Source organism: Dreissena polymorpha, chromosome 3, assembly GCF_020536995.1.
Source record: "Dreissena polymorpha isolate Duluth1 chromosome 3, UMN_Dpol_1.0, whole genome shotgun sequence".
Taxonomy (NCBI): Eukaryota; Metazoa; Mollusca; class Bivalvia; order Myida; family Dreissenidae; genus Dreissena; species Dreissena polymorpha.
Genome location: NC_068357.1, coordinates 21029412 through 21041892, shown reverse-complemented (window position 1 = coordinate 21041892; position 12481 = coordinate 21029412). Strand labels below are relative to the sequence as shown.

General features: G+C 34.0%; 1 protein-coding gene across 1 annotated transcript in view; it reads left to right on the top strand.

Annotated features, from left to right (window-relative positions):
• The window catches only part of LOC127873236 (signal transducer and activator of transcription 1-like), a 186333-nt gene that overhangs the window by 67091 nt on the left and 106761 nt on the right, over positions 1 to 12481 (top strand). The window lies entirely within an intron of this gene.

The window sequence follows — 12481 nt, the reverse complement described above, 5'->3', positions numbered from 1 at the left end:
ATTGCAACCGAAACAACTGATGTGCCAAGGCACCAGCCGAAGTCAAATGCCTTCTGACCTAGTGCATTTTACTAGATATATTTGTATGCATTTGTATATGTTTGAAAAAAATGTATAATCTTAAATGACATCTTCTGACCATGCATGTCCTAGATTTCAAAATCCAGGCCCTGGTCTGACACATTGGTAACATTAACGTTAAACTGTTACCAGGCTTTTGAATTTAATTAGCCAGGTCACAGGAAAAGGGCAGTGTAATCAGTATCCAATAAAACTATTTGTCATTGTCAGAAAACCGCTCTTAAGCAAACAGCTTTCAAGCAACTGCAGGCTGAACTTGATCTAAACTGGCCACAATCGCCTTAATGTCTCTTTTACTGGGATACAGTTCATTTAACTTTAAAGTGATCTTTTCACGTTTTGGTAAATTGACAAAAATTAAAAAAAGTTGTATCGGATTCGCAAATTTTCGTTTAAGTTATGTTATTTTTAGGAAACAGTATTACTGAACATTTACCATGGTCTAATATAGCCATTATATGCATCTTTTAACGATTTAAAAATTATAAAGCGTTGCAACGCGAAACGATTGAATAATTTGGAGAGTTATGTTGTTGTTGTTTAATTGTGTGAAACTACGAAGATTGCTTATATTAGGTATAAAATACGTCAACCATTTATACTTGGAAGAAAAGTCGAGCAGGCTAATGCGTTTTTACTCCAGGACTAAGGGGGTCGCTGGTTCAAGCCCTGCGGCGGACTACTTTTAAAAAAAAATTTATTCTGGATTTTTAACTGGAGCTTTATATATCGGATGTTTATATTTATCAATATAAAGCATTTAATGACTAACTTCAAAACATGTTAAAATCTGTGAAAAGGCCCCTTTAACATAATATCTACTCCTATAAATATGAGGTCGATATACATGGACTAAACGGTAAATTACGTCCAATTATTTGGACTATGATATCAACTACTTTAATAGAAAGAAGAAAGAATTCATACAAACCAGTAATTTGAGTAAAGAGTTTGTAATCAATGTTGTATTTCAGGACAGCTTGGTGATATGCAAATCCCATATGAGCTGTTGATATCGGGTATCATAGCCATTCAATAAGTCGCAAAATGCTCGAACAAAATTTATAAAGCAAACTAAGACTTAAATTGATAACTAAAAATACCAGTATCATCAGTATGCCAGTTTTGTCTTGTCAATATGTCGAGATCCAGAAAGTGCTTCATTTCACATTGAATATATCCTTCGAATTCCATTTAGTGTTGCATTACTAAATAGCGAAACAAGCCGATTTAAGCTGTAAGAAAGTTTTGACACGAGTGTTATCAAGTCTCTCATGGGCGAAGCCATTGTTGTAGAAAGTGATCCATTCACATCGAATATATCCTTCGAATTCCATCCATTGTTGTCATTAGCGGAGATTTAGTGAATAAATAATTCATATATCATAAATGACAGCTTCTAAATAGCGAAAAAAGCCAATTTATGCAGTATGAAAGTTTTGAATCGAGACTCTCACGGGGGCGGCCATTGTTGAATGTTGAAACACGAACGACAACTCTGCTAGGAGAATGTTATCAATGAAAATAAACGAGCAATCTCCTACGCAGTGGCGCATGCCAAGGGAAGTAACTGAAAAATCGAGTTATCTTAATCGGACTGGCTCGGTCTTTTACATAGGTCGCCATTGTGAAGAATTTGTTGATGGTTATCATACCTTAGACGATGCTGTTCCAGCATCGTCAAAAATGCCCTACCAAGGAATTCTTTTACTTGCAGATTCCAAGCTTTAGATGTATATGCATCTTTATGACCTCAATAAGCAGAACCCGCTTACAGGTCACAAAGGCAAATGTAAGGGTCAACTCTTTAACACCGACTAGTGTGAGAAATGAGTATAAGTTTCATTGGTGACATTTCTTATTTGACTTTGACCTTGAGATTTCACAACTGCATTAGGGTAAATACATGTAGATTAAGTCCCTTTACAGTAACCTCTTTTATTGTGCCCCCTTACAAAGTGGGTGGCATATCGCGTTCCACTTGTCCGTCCAGCCGTACTTACGTCTCGAAATCTTGTGAATGGAACTCCTCTTTTACCACTGGGTGGAATTTGCTCAAATGTTCATGGTTGAATAATCTTAATGTGTAGATGACCATTAAGGAAGGAATTTTTGCTGTGATTAATATCAGCAGAATTATGGCCCCCTTAATGGTCATTTTGGGGTCCGGATCTTGTGAACGCAACTCCTTTTGCACCACTAGGGGTAATTTGCTCAAATGTTCATGGATTAATATACTAAATGTGTAAATGATCGTAAAGGAAGGAATTTAAGCTACAATTAATTTTAGCAGAATTATTGCCGCGTAATGGCCGTTTTGGGGTCCGTGACATAGGGAGGGAGGGGGGGGGGGGTGCATGCGTGTCCTATGGACACAGTTTGTTTTTTCATAAAAAAAAGTTACCTGGCGGCTGAATTGCTTTACTTACCTATTTTTCAGACACGGCCTCTATAAAGCTTTTAAAGCAGTCAAACGTTTACATTTACTTAAGTTTAGTTACTTAACTTCTTCCCAAGCACACTAAATCTAGCCCCAGGCCTCCAGCGCCTACAATGCTTTGATTGACTTCCCTCGTAAACATGATATATTTCGCATAACACAGATTATTTTTGAAAATACACAAACATATATTATTTGTTTAAACATTTTTCCCGATTCTCGTTATGGTACACAGCATCTATAAGGAATATGGTTGATGTGGGTAAAACATGTTTAAAACAATGCCAAAAAAATAATAATTAAAAGTTGCTTTAATGTAGTTGTACCTATGTTAAAAAGATATTTAAACCTGTTTTTATGGTTGGCATACTAATTGGGCATAAAAGGCTCTCAGCGAGTATAAAATATATGTAGTTTTTGTGAATTGTTAGAATTAGCTGTTGTCAAATTGCAGAATGATATAATTGCAAAATATAGCAATTATATAGTTCGATGTTTTCCAACTTTTCTAACTTGTTGTAAATAAAGATTTTTTTATATCGATCCACATTTTTTGAATGAAATGACAATCCCCCAAAACGTGGGTATTGGTTTCTGAATGCAAGTACCAAAAATCGCAGAATGTTGACGGAACAAGATTGCATTTATGGAGGTAAGTATTGTTTGGTTAAATGTGCATATGATATTTGACTACTTCATAGTCATGTCCAGTCAAGTATTTGTAAGGGATTTGTTTATCAATCACTGCAATACGTCACTTCTCGATCTGAGAATCTTCTCTTTGTGTTCTTCGGATCTCTCTGTGTTCTTTTTGTGCAAGTGCTTTACCTAGATCTTCTGTCACCTCAAGAAGATTCATATACACTGGCATATTTAAATGTATGGTGTATATAATACTGCACATTATGCTGTACTGTAAGCGTCAGTATGTATTTCAAACGGAAGTGTGAAGTCTGGATATGCCAGAACCGGATTTGTGGAAAACCGCTCTTTCAAATGATTAAATACTGCCTTTGTCTATTTCGATTCTGGTTTTGTAGTCCTTTAAGCATTCTTCTTGGATGAAGTAAGTGGCAATAATTCATTCAAAGGCATCACTATGCCGCTGAATCCTTTGATGAAACAACGGTAGTACCCTGCAAATGCTATAAATGACATCAGTTCATCTGATTTAGTTGGAGCAGGTCAGTTCATCACCTTCTTTATCTTTGCTTGGTCTGATGAAAGTCCACTTACGACATGTCCACGTAAACTGATAATGGGCTTGAAGAAGAAACACTTTTTTCAGGGGCTAATTTCAAGTTGGCCTCGTGTATTCTAGCCAAAATATGGTCTAATCGCTCTAGATGTTGTGCGAACGAGTCACTGAAGATAATAAAATCGGCTAAATATATTAAACATATTTGCATGTGATAGTCACCAAGTATATCTTGCATTATACGTTATTATGTTGCTGGTGAATTCGTAATACCAAATGGCATCGACACGTATTCATAGAATCTCAGGTAACCGACAGTGAATGCAGTTCGTTTCTTGTGAGACTCTTCAACCTCCACCTGGTGGTAACCAGACTTCATTTCTATAGTACTGAAGTATTGGGAACCGTGAAGGCAGTTGAAGATCTCTTTCATACGTAGCAGTGCGAACGCGTCCTTAATGGTAATTCTGTTTCAACTGGCGGTAGTCGACGCAAGGACGTAGTTTATCGTTCTTTTTGCGTACCAGCACAACGTTTGAAGTGTATTGAGATTTAGACAGTCTTATAACATCAGCTGCTAATAGTTGTTCAATATGGTTGCAATCTTTTTCAATCATGAACGGAGGGATGCGACGATGTTGTTGTTTGAAAGGTATATCATTAGTTTAGTTAATCCTGTGTTTAATTCTGTTACAGATTCCAATGTCATTATCTCATGTTCATAAAATGGCTTGATATTTTCTAAGTAGGTCAATCAATTGCTGTTTCTGATCTGGTTTTAGTATATTATCTGGATCTACATTCAATGTCTCAATTATATTCCCTCTCTTTTCGTGGATCTTGTCAAAAGCTTCATATGTGACTGTCGCAGGTTGAATCTAACATACGATGGCATGAGGTTGTAAGACAACATGATTGTAGTAACATTAGCAAGTAAATCGTAACGTGTTGTCTCTTCTGCCCAGTGTATTGGATCACAGTTGGTGGTACATCAATAAGTGGAGTAGCACAATCATCACATTCTTGCATTTAGGATACTGCAACTCTTGATCAGTATATCCCACAATATTCATGGATTGATTTGGGTAGATATTTATCTGCTATGGTGCTGCACATTTGAAAACAGCTAATTTATTTATTTTCCTTCTTAAAGCTCTATCTCTCACATACAAAGCCCTAAATGATAAAAAAAATGGGTTACGTAGTAGAGCTATCTGTAAACGACTCTCCCTATGTTTCTTGGAGTAATATTTCATCAATTCTTGAAGTACGTTGGTCCTTCCTGAATATCGGCTGTCAGTTGTTACAAGAAGAAGGCAGGGTGAATATATAGAGTCAGACAGTTCGTCTTCAACAGTAATATCAGTCCCGATGTATCCTGTATAAGGTAGATTTTCTCCATCAATGTTTTAAATATGTCCTACTAGTTGATGATACGATATAGAAGAAAGATGTTCTTGCTAAAATGTCTGTGAGACTTAGCTTACTACACTACCGGTATCCAATAAAGATCTGGTCGGTTTATTTCCAACAGTTATATTAACCATATTGGTTTCTCCAATTAATTCGGGATCATTTTTACGAGTTCTAGGGTTCCACCAACACGGGCACTTAGAAGTTTGGGAAGTCTCGTTTAATATGACCATTTTCCTTGCAGTTGGAACAAACAAGTTATTTAAGTATGGTAGGGCAATTTCTCTGAAAGTGTCACGTTTTGTTACAAATAAAACAAGTGTGAGAAAATGTTATGGATCTCCGTGGACGCCACTGTCTATAAGCGCCTTGACCTCTGAAGCCATGTTTACTCATTCCGCGATAACCTCCTTACATAGAATCTCGCGGCTCATATGCCGGTACGTGAACATCATGGTTTCAATGCATATCAAATTGATGCGATTGTCGCTGTTGTTGTTGCTGTTTTATCTTGGCGACCCGATCATTGAGTTGGTTCAAAAGCTTCACTGTTTCATCTTCTTATTTAATACTTTCCCTGCAGAATTATATCGCTTCTTCTCACGTCTTTCTATTTCCTGGTCAAGCTGTATCGTTCGTACTTCATATTTGAATTTATCATAACATCTTTTCTAGTCACATAAGTGGGCACAAATCTGTTTTAAATGTTTCCCGAGTCGAGCGTACACTACATTTTCATCAAATGTGTCTTAAATAATCGACAACTTCCAAGTTCAACTCCCTTGTCAAACAGGTCTTCAATGCGGGAGGCGAAAACTTCAACTGAATCATTTGATTTCTGCCTTCATGAGTAAGATTTTCTCATTATGCTACCCTGGGTGTCAAAAATTCCATAAGAGCTATCTAATTTCTCTAGCGCTCTCTTTAGAGATGCTCCTGATCCCAATCTTCCTATTTTTTTCCGCAGCAGCACCCTTTACCGAGCGTCTTATACCGAACAGTATCTGGTCCTTTATTTATTACTATTGTAAATACACCCAATCTCATATTTAAAGCAGTCCCAAGAGGTTTCTCCTTTGCCGTTTTTTGATAAGCATGATGTTTCAAATTTAATCCAGTGTATAATTCTTTTTCGGCAGGTCGTCCATGTTCCTTCTTTGTTCCGTTAATGAGCAGCTGTGCGATCTGTGTTGGTTCCTCAATTTTAATGAGCGTTAAAACTGTACGAGAATATTTGTTATTCTGCTAACTTCATATACAAGGCTACGATGATAAGAAATTCTTATCGACGGATATGCGAATTTGACCTATCGAATGATTATTCCATTAATACCGGAAATTTCATATATGTGTTTGTTTTTTTATTACCACTGGATATTTAATGAATGTGGTGCGTTCTTCATGACAGTGCTTGAAATTAATTAATATCTTGCTATAGTGTGTATGTAAATGAGTTATTTGTGTCATATTTTTATAGTCCGAAACTATTTTGTAAGAATTGTCTGTACTTCTCTCGATTAATCAAATTTGTATCGTACTGTTATTTAATTTTTTCTAAGTAAATGTGAAAGCTCTCCGTAAAAAAATGTATTATAAAATATATATTATATATTTAACAGCATATACTTAAACGACGTTGAATAATTTAGCAGTATTTTCGTTATTTGGCTTTATTTTGACAAAAATGATGTTATGTTTTAACTAGTATGTAATTTGTTCAAGAAATATGTGTTGTTAAATTATTTGTTTCAATATATTGTGCGACGTGTGCTTTACATATTGTGTGGTCTAAATTATTTCAATTATGATGTAAGATAAGTATGCTCATAATGCAAAAAAGTATAATAAATTGGTAGAACTAAAGTGTTTTGTTTGTAAATGAATTAAAATTATAAGTAACATGCTTTTGGATACCAACGCACCGCTGAAAAGAAGGAACACAATGTATTTACTGAGTATTTCTTTTTCTCTCAAAACACATCAATTATCTGTAATCTTACCTCGATCAGCAAATTTGTTTCTATAAACAAAGAAGACAACACTGCGTGGTTAACACTGCATCAAATCATTTGCGGAGCCTTATGTTGTGAAAGCAGTTTCAGAAATTTAAAGGCTTTGTTCAGGAAAATGCATGCATGAACGCAAAGTTTTTAGAAAAAAAGAGTTCTGAATTATGCAGCTCATTTAAATCACTCAACTTGTGCAGTTGTTAAAAGTTAAAAGACGTATTTAATAAGTTTTAATAAATTAAGGTATGAAATGACAAATCCGTTCTTTAGCAAAGGATTTGAAAGTTACAATCGCATTTCAGCAAAATAGCGTACAGCGATTGGCAATTCAAACACATTTTTTTTTATCAAAACGCTCAAAACAATAGAAAAAACGTTTGAGATAAAAAACACACACAAAATATCCAGGTAATATTACATGGAAAACAAGGTATAGCATGTGATAAATGTAAACGTAAAGCTTAAAGTTCATAAATTAAAACCAGAAATGTGAACAAACCAAGGACATTTGCAATAAAGTACAAATTTATTTAACTAAAATCTAATCAAGTTTGAGAGCAATATCTGTAAGGTACCTACTCAGCAAAACAACTCAATCCAACCTCACCCCAAATGCAATTCAACCATTTGTCTGCATGTAAGCTATCTTCAAAATAACAGCACCATACCTCTATCCAAACTGAATTTTTCGATCGGGATACACATTTTCTATTTTTTGAAAAATTTACATCGACTCCACTGGCACCAACTGCAAAACCACGAACTTACACACACAATTTCAGCTTAATACCGCTTGATTGGTCATTGTCGGCTCGGGTACTACTTACATGTACCCCGGGTACTCTTAAGTATACTTACATGTACCCCGGGTACGGTAAATATACTTAATCGTACCCGGTCGATATTAGACTGCACCCAAGTATTTCCGCCCCAGATCAGATGTCGTAAAACGCGTTACCGATTAAATAAAACTTCTCTTTTTAAAAAATCTGCATCAACATGCTTTTTGAGTATGAGTTTCGATAATAAAGATGTCATTTTACATAAAACATAAACATAAAATCACATATATGTAAATATAATTAATTCCAAAAAATAGCCGACAACGACCGATTTAGCGTTAAATTTCCCGGGTACGATTAAGTAAATTTACCGTACACGGGGTACATGTAAGTATACTTCAGAGTACCCGGGGTACATGTAAGTAGTACCCGAGCCGACAATGACCAATCGAGCCTTAATACCATCATTCTTACTGAAGTTGTTGAGTGATAACTATTTCTTTTTGGTCCAAATGCGTTTCCCATGCTAGTTTTGTATTTCAGTCATAAAGCTGACCTGACTCTGGAGTACAAAAGTAAAATAAGGGGCATAACTGTGCTTTATTGTAGCTAGCTCAGAGTTTTGGGCCTTGGTTGGTTACCTAATGGGATGATCCCGAAGCATTTGTTAAGTTTTAACAGAGTAGCTGTAGTTATTACACGGATATGTACTTGTTGCAACTACTAAATTTATGTTCGACTTGTTGCACGCAAACTTTAACCAAACTTTACAAAGAACAAAAGTGGGCAAAATGATGCTGGTCAAAGTTATAAGAATTGGTCAGTGAGTTTGTAAATAGACACTGAACAAATAAATACAATTTATTTCAATATCTGCAGTTGACATAGAAATACTGGGTTATTGCACGAAACAGTTAGCATTTTAATTGTTATGGGCCTTTGTAAGTGACTCCGCATGATGATCCAAAAGACATGTCCAAAATTTCATGAAGAAGTGTTATTTATTCACATGTAACATATTACAGGGGTTTTTTACTTGTTGCACGCTGACATCAGCTTGAATTTCAACGTGCATGTTAACCTTGGCCGGATTTATTTAGGTACCAAAGGCGGCATAATCCTGCTCAAAGCTGGTCACTTTTGTGAATGTTTATAAAGACCATGAAGATATATGTAACGCTGTATTCAATATATGTAGGGAATAAAGAGATACGGAGAAGTTGACCGCAAACGTTCACTAGAATTTAAGAGCAAAAATGAAAAAAATTCTGCTTCATTATTGAGCGTGGTCAGTGACCAAGTTTCAAATTAGTACCTGTTGTAGAAACAGTGATTGAGTTGTTGCACTAATACCTTAACAAGAGCTTTACGCCGGCGTCGTAAATCTTTGAACACCTAAAAGACTCACGAGATACGTCAGTTAATATTCCCGGTAATCGGTGTTGTCACACACTTATGTTAAACTCGTTTACCAAAATGTATCACACGATGCACCATATATATTGTATGTTGTCATGAAATGTATAAACATTAAATGTATACACTTTACGAAAATAAAGACAGGAAAGCATACAGTATATTTAACAAAAGTTATTTCAAGAAAGCGCAAATTTTATTTATCTTTCAGTAAAGTTGAATTCCTGTAAAACATAGTGTTCCTATTTGAATTGAGAACAATCGTTCTCATGATGAAAGCGAATATATTTCAATTAGGTCTCGTATAGCAACATGTCATGTAACATTTCTTGTAAGCAAACATGATTGTTTATATTTAAATAATTTTATAATATGTAACGTCAATATAAACATGATTTAAAAAAACGTAACTAGAATTTATTTGCTAACTCTTGATCCCAATGGTCGTACTCGCAAGCGTTAAAGGAGCAGATTTTGTTATACTTATTTGGCAATATTTAAATGTCACACGATTCACAAATCATATTGTAGTTTAAAATGTATTGGAAATTATATTTTGATTTAGTGACGTAACATAGTTTGCAAAGGATATAATTCTATTCGCCGTCACCAATCGTGTTTGTTTAAGACTTTAAATCCAGTTTAAATGTAATCCACACACATGTTTAAGCAAATGCATATTTTATACGAAAATGACTTAAATAGCTTTTGAAAAAGTAATGTACGATGTTACAATTTTGAAAAAAAAACACTTTTTTACTGTTCTTATCCCACGAAATATCCCATGCTATTATGGATGCGTATATTTAGGCAGATTAAATAAGACACGTCCGTTTACAATTACTTAAGTTGCAATTATATTTTTAGTGTTTGTGAAAATTAAGACTCTTCCGAAGTGCCTTGTAATGATAATATTTTATCTTTATATATACGTAACAATATGCCTTTTAAATATTTATGATATTTAAGCAATAACTCGACTTGAACTAGGTTAATTTTATTCTTTACAATTTCATTCTTATAAATGGAAATGTAAATCACTTTAAATTATGTCATAAATTGTTGAAATAAAACGTTATAAAACGTAAAAAAGTTGTCCAATAATATTAAACTTGAATACAATATTTGTTAAAAGCATCAGAAAAACACTTTGAGGAAGCAAATAATTATCAACAAAGAATACTGTTTTCAATTCATGGTGACTTGTTACTGGATGGAAAAATATTGCGTGAATAAAGTCCACACATTTTAATTGTTTATGATTTACATTCTTTAATAAATTATATATTTCAGACTTTAGATGCTGCGCAGACTGCTTTACAGACAACCCTCATATAACCCTTCAAGCTTATGAAGGTTAGAATAATAACTATCAATGAAATGGATCAAACTTTTGAAAATCACCACGAAAGGAAACACACGAAGCCCCTGCTTACAAACTGATTTGTTCGTAGGCTAGAGATTATATTTGAAGACTTCCATAAAATCGCATATGTTCTTCTTGCTAAGGATAAAGCATCCTAAATCCTGAGTACTGCAGCTATTTGAAATATTAAAATGTCTTATTTTAATAAAAAAAGACGATTTTCACCTCTATTGGGGCTTTAATCTAGACCATATATTTTACTTCCGCGTCATGCAATTACGGAGGCTTATTATAATGTTTAGGTTTTCAAATCGTCAAAATATGCATATAATGGATATTTTAGAGCATGGTAAATGTTCAGTATTACTATTTCCTCACAAATATCATAACTATAACGAAAATTTGCGAATCTGAAACAACTTTTTTTAATTTTGTCAATTTACCAAAACGTGAAAATGCCCCTTTAATTATTCAAATCTCAACATTCATTAAAAATTATTTATTATTCATGTTCCTGATGTTTGTAAGCTGCTTTAAATTAAATAAATCTAAAGATTGGTAAATATTAGAACAGATAATAAATTTAAAAACCGATGGAATTATTGCAAATGTGTACATATTGCCACAACATCAGACATGTGTAAATATTGACACAATCTAAACATTCATTAATCAGATGTCAATACAACAAAAATGTCACCAGAAAGATAAATATTATATATTTACAAATGGCATATGTAACTTAATGATATGAGTGTATGTAAATGAGATTTACATAAATGCATATGTTTATTCCATAAATGCAATACATTTAAGTTAACACAAGCGTTAACGCCTACACAACAATATAAACCAACGCTAATGAGACAAAATATTACAATACAAATGATTCATATTCGTATTTTAAAATAATCAATTAAACGTAAAAAGCACAGTATATACATTAAATGATATGTGTTATGATTTTTTGAATTAAGGCGACTATAATCAAACTATATTATTAATTCGAAAAGGCAAAATCATAATGGGCACAGTATTTGTATCATGCGCATCAAAAGTAAAACTAAGCGAAAAAAACACAAGATTAATTCAATTTGCACAATACAAACAAAGGAAAACAACAAAATCAATACAATTATAAGAGAACATCATGTATGTTAAATGTTATAAACACATGAACGGAAATGCACGCGGTCTCACGCACTTCTTTGATTTTGATATACGCAAGTGCTTAACTCTAACTACAATGTACAAAGTCATTATTTTAAAACAAAAACATACATATAAAAACGCACAAGTATTGCAATATTGGACGTCTGCTGTAAGCAGACAGTTTTACATGCATATTGATACTGATTATTAAAGAAAACATATATACTCACATTCAAAGATTGGTGAGCACTTTTATTTATTTGGACACTTACAGCTGTATATAACATCTTGTTAACGCATAATCCAAATTGCGCTCGTTTAATGTGGAGGAATTCGTGCATTACTGTTTGATGTTTGTAAAGTCCTTTTAATTGGTTCGCGCCTTCTGAAAATTCGTAATATGGGACCAATATAGCTCCAGGTCAGTGTACGCATTTGACGCTGCTTTCATGTTATTTCGTTTCTTTCCAATAATTGCAGATTATACCAAAATCTTCTTATTCCTCTTCATGCGAAACACATATGTATTCATGTTTTCATGGCCATGAATCGCATATTTACTAAAGGCTGAAGTATTTTATTGGTTCATTTCTACTTCCACTTCGTCGTAATCATGTCTGAAGA